The 5,478-nt window shown below is 43.3% G+C and overlaps 1 long non-coding RNA gene across 2 annotated transcripts in view; it reads left to right on the top strand.

Annotated features, from left to right (window-relative positions):
- The window catches only part of LOC115032162, a 17,207-nt gene that overhangs the window by 4,694 nt on the left and 7,035 nt on the right, over positions 1–5,478 (top strand). For both annotated transcript variants that reach the window (XR_003837818.1, XR_003837817.1), the window contains exon 2: positions 5,056–5,187. This is a non-coding gene — a long non-coding RNA (uncharacterized LOC115032162). The remainder of the gene's footprint in view (positions 1–5,055; positions 5,188–5,478) is intronic.

A 5,478-nucleotide genomic window follows, 5' to 3' on the forward strand; every position in this document is an offset into this window, starting at 1 on the left:
AAAAGAAAAGAAAAAGGAATCAGACAGGTGTAGCCTCGGTTCTCAGGAAGCTCTGATAAGCAAGCAAATGGTCACTGACGACATCTCAATGAGGGAGATAAAGGGGATAATGTACTCCAGGGGGGCCTGGCTTGTGGTGCGCTGCATTATTGGTCACAGGAGCTGAAGTACAAAGTACAGAGGGTTGACAGAGCTTGGTGGCTTTTCTAGGTCACTGGCTTTGGGAATGGGGGGTGCTGGGTTTCAAGCCATCTCTGTGAAATTCCAGTTGGGAGTGGTAAGGCAAGTTCTGTGAATCAAGGGCAAAAGCCACGGTTGTCATCTGGACTGGCGCTTGCAGTCCTGGAGCAGAGCCAACACACCTGCACTGTGAGGGTCCCTCCCACCCCTCCCCTCTCCAGGGATCACCAGGGACTTCAGAGGAAGTATTTGTTCTAATCCTTTCTGGAAATGGCCTTTGATATTTTTTTACTCTGTGTGATGATCACCCTAGAATCGACTTTTATTTTTTTCTGTCTCTCTCTCTCTTGCCTGGCAAATGAACTAATAGCTTAGGAGGGGGAGTGACTCTTGCCAAATAATAGAAATATTTCTCTTTCAGTTTAACCGTTGACCCGGCTTGCCAGGAAGCATGGCCTTTCAAAAGAAAAATCTATGAAATTCTGGGGGGGGGGGCAAGATCCTGGATTTGCAGGGAGCATCGTTGAAAATGTCAGTTGCTGGGCTCCCACAGCCAGCCTGAATGCCTGGCCACCGCTCTCTACCCTCCCAAGCCCATGGCACTGACCAACTCAGCACACATGGGCATTCTGCTTTTTCTGTGAATTGAAATCATGCCCCTCTTCTCTGTCTTCCTTTCTTTTTCTGCTTGTCACAGAACTGGGTGACAAGACCAGTTTTCAAGGTTGTGTTGATAGTGAGGACTCCTCCCCTGTTCCCCCCTCCCCCAGGCTGCTCTGTGACCGATCCCTGGAGAGACTGAGAAGGTGGGAGGTGGGAAGAGAGCAGGTGGGAAAAGGGGACTGGATGGAGAGGGAAGCTACCAGAAGGTTCCTGTCTGTACCACTGGGAATTGACCCAAAGAACCACGGAAACAAAATAGTTGCCAGTAAAAAGTAGCATCGTGGACTCAATGACTTGAACCACTGAGTCCCCAGGACCTAAGTTAAAATGGTGTTAAGTAGATTTGTACTGGAGGACACTTAAAGCAAGAGGCTACATCTCCTGGCTTTCTGACACTCTTAGGGCTCAAGCACTGCTGGGGTTTTTTTTCTCTTGAGGAAGGAGAGAAGAGGGAAGAGGAAGAAGGCCAAGCTTGAGCTCCATTGGCTGTGACTGATGTGCCTTTCCTCCAGCTGCAGAGCACTTTCTGAGTGATGAATGATACAGAAACATGTCTCCTGCAGCCAGCTGGCCCTGCACCAGGTCTTTGTAAGCCCCAGCCAGAGGCAGCGTTGGTCTCCTGCCAGGATCCAGGCTGTAGGGGCAAGTCTCAGGTTCTCAGGCCTCACACAGGGCTCTTCCCAGCTCACAGCTGTGGCAGCCCAGACCAGGGTCCACTAAGTCTCTGTAAGCCTCCTTCAGAGGGGCTTTGCAGGCAAGGTCTGCTCTGCTCCCTCTGCCTCTGTGTGTGTGAGTGAGTGTGTGTGTGTGTGTGTGTGTGTGTGTGTGTTTGCTTTGGCAGACTCTAGGTACTGCTCTGTCCTCCACTCTCATCTCTTTGATCCTAAGGCCCCTCCTGTTGCTTATTTCTTGTCCCTGGAGGTACAGAACATATGCTTTCTTTGGAAGAAAGATCTAGAGGAGGTGTTAGGTCATTTAATGGGGGGATAGGGGAGCGTCTAGATTAACTGAGCAGTGTGTCTTAAAATCTCTTGTACCTGTCACTTTGTCAGCTGTATTTTATTAAACCAGCTTGGCAAAGACAACTGGCATGAGAGACTTGGTACAGTAACACAGAATTGGGTCATTGTCTTTCCTGCTCTGATGATGCCTGCGTTTTCATACTTCAACGGCTTTGCATTAGAGAGGCAAGCATTTTTGTTTTTTAATAATTGATGCATGTTACACATTGATAGGCCTTTTTCTTTTCTTTTCTTTTTCTTTTCATTTTTTTTTTTTGACAACATTTTGCGATGTAACTAAGGCTGCCTTCAAACTCAGGATCCTGCCTGAGCCTCCCAAGTGCTGGGATCATATGTATGCTATCATACCCATCTGATTGCCTGTGGTTTTTCTATTCATTCTCATTCTTTCTCTTTTGGAAGTATCTCATGTGGCTCAGGATGACTTCAGACTCACTCACTGGTTAAAGATGACCTTGAATGCCCAGTTGATAATGTAGAGATGAGGGATCTAACCCAGAACCCCATGCATGTTAAACATGCTCTAACCTCTGAGCATACCCTTAGCTTCAACTTACTTTCTCTCTCTCTCTTCCTTCCTTCCTTTCTTTCTTTCTTCCTTCCTTCCTTCCTTCCTTCCTTCCTTCCTTCCTTTCTTTCTTTCTTTCTTTCTTTCTTTCTTTCTTTCTTTCTTTCTTTCTTNTTCCTTCCTTCCTTCCTTTCTTTCTTTCTTTCTTTCTTTCTTTCTTTCTTTCTTTCTTTCTTTCTTTCTTTCTTTCTTTCTTTCTTTCTTTCTCTTCCTTCCTTCCTTCCTTCCTTCCTTCCTTCCTTTCTTTCTTTCTTTCTTTTTTTGGTAGTGGGTAAATTAATGTTTCTTACAGTAGATGGAATATTAGATATGATGAAATATGGTGAATAATTTTGGCCAGAAAATATCTCCATTTATTTCCCCAGGGTTTTGGGTTTGGTGTTTTTGTAGGGGAGTGGGGGGCTTGACATGGGGCTTGGTACATATAGATGAGTCTATGAGAACTTTTCTAAACTTCAATTTTGCATGTGTGTTGGGGGGAGGTATGCATGTATAGACATCATAGGCCAATTTATAGGAGTCAGCTCTCTCCTTCCACCATGTTGAATCCCACCCAGGGATTGAACTCAGGTCTTCAGACATGAAGACGAATGTATTTACACTCCGAACTATTTCCCCAGCCCAGAAGAATATTTTTTATAATTAACTTATTTTGAAATGTGTATCTAATCATCATAATGAAGATTTCAAATGTGAGGGGTAGATTTCCACAAAGGAAGAAAGGAGCAGGCCTGGGCAGCCTGGGTTCTGGTCCTGCTTTGGCTCTAAGTGACCATAAGATCTTGGGTAGGTATCCTCTTTGCAACTTCTCCTTTCTCTCTGTGAAATGATGGGGAGGAGCGGGCCACTGGACAAGGCTCCGGTTTCCTTTCTACCCTTCTTTAGCTGTAACTCAGTGCCAAAGTTGGGGTCCTGGTGGCCTGGTTAGCCTTCTTCAGAGGGTGTTTATTATATCATAAGGATCGGTAAGAACTTGTCATGGTCCCCTGTGAGCAGATGGTCTCCTAATATAAGTGAGCAGGAGTAGTCTTTGAGTGGCCCTGAACTACCTGGAACTGTGATCCTTCCCACAAGCTCAAGGTCCCCATCTTGAGCACTGGTGACCTTATTTGAAAGTAAGTATTTTTAAGCTAGGTGCACTCCCTTTAACTAAGCACAGAAGCAGGCAGATCTCTGAGTTTGAGGGCAACCTGGTTACAGAGCAAGTTCCAGGATAGCTTGGGCTACATAAAGAGGCCTGTCTCAACAACAAACAAATGAAATAAAAAAATAAAGGAATAAATAGAGAGGTGGGGCTTGACTGAGTTAAAATGAAATCATTAGTGTACACTGTATTCCAGTATTATTGTATTGTAGAAAAATGGAAAGTCTGGGCACAGAGACAGACAAGTGTGCATAAAAAAGGGCAGCGTGAACCCGAGATTTGGTGGTACAGCTGCAAGCCAAGAAACACCAAAGATTGCCAGGAAACCACAGAAACCAGATAATCAGTGGTAGATTCCCTCTCTCAGCCTTCAGAAGGAACCACTTACAGTCTGCTGGTACCTTAGATCTCAGGACCATGGGGTAGTAAATTTCTACGTTTAAGCCACTCCATTGATGGAACTTTGTCCTGGCAGCCCTGGGAAACTGTGGGCTCAACTGAGAGCACATTGCTTTATTTGATTCCTCATGGTCCTATTGGCTGTTTCCCTAGGGACCAGAGTGATACAGTAATAGGATGGAAAAGGCTTACCTTTGCTTTGATAGGGAGAGCTAAGATTAATCACAAACAAGTATGTCTTGTGTCATGGTAAAACATGGGATGGGAAAAAACAAGGGTTGGTGGGCAGCATGGAGTTACTATATTTATATAGATGTGATAGTATTGATTTCCTGTCTAGTTTCACCCTGTTGTTGTGATAAAACACTCTAATTTGGGGATGAAACAGCTTATTTGGCTTATACTTCTGGGTCTCAGTTTATTATTGAGGGAAGTCAGGGAAGGAACTCAAGGTGGATGCTTGATGCAGACCATGTGAATGAATTCTGTTTGCTGGTTTCTTCTAGGTTATCCTTATCTAGCTTTCTCATACAGCCCAAGGCGGCCTGCCTAGGGATTGGTGCCGCAATGATAAAATAAAGCTTGGTGTAAAATAAAGCCCAGAGCATCCAGGGTGGGTGTAATTCTCTTTTTATGCTTTGAACATCTGTGTTATAAATGATATTTTTCCTTGAACTTAAAAAGGGAAAGATCCAAATATTAGTTTGGCCAATAAATTTGAAAAAGCTTAAAAATGATGTCACCTTTCTATAGAGTAATTTGGCAACACCAATTAAAAGCCTTCAACTTGAGAATATTCTTGGAGAAATTTTAATTTTGGGATGTACCTCTCTACAGTAGTTCTTGGTGATAGGTTTGAAGTTTATTCCCCAAAAGTGTTTATTGCAATATAATTGATAATAGCAAGATTGGCTAATATGGTGGCCTATTGTCTGGCTATTGAAAGGAATGGTACTAAATGAGAGTTTTCAAATGTTTTTAGTTTGTGTATTCTTTCAGGACTCTGATGGAGACAATGAACTCCATTTTTGTTAAGAAAGTACATATGTGCTTATATAAAATTCTTTTTATAATCTCAGGGAATTCATGTACTATGAAGACCATGCATGCAGTTGGGTTGAAGACTCCAAGACTTAGGTACAGAGCAGTTATTGGTGACATGGATAAATGGTCACAAAAGCACATCGACACACTGGCGTCAGGATGGAAAGGTACTCCCAAGAAATTCTTCCCTCTGAGAAAGACAATCAGAGATTGGGTTTTTTTCTTCTTCTTTAAGCTTTCCAGTATTTCTCAATTTCTCATTATGAAAATGTTTTTATTTCACTATTGTTCTTGCTGGACATGATGGCAGGAGCTTTTAATTCCAGCAGTGGGGAGGCAGAGGCAGGTGGATCTCTATGAGTTACAAGCCAACCTGATCTACAAATCAAGTTCTAGTGAGACCCTATTTAAAGAACAAACAACAATAACAACAAGCAAGTATGATATATATATATATA

This window comes from Mus caroli, chromosome 10, assembly GCF_900094665.2.
Source record: "Mus caroli chromosome 10, CAROLI_EIJ_v1.1, whole genome shotgun sequence".
Lineage (NCBI taxonomy): Eukaryota > Metazoa > Chordata > Mammalia > Rodentia > Muridae > Mus > Mus caroli.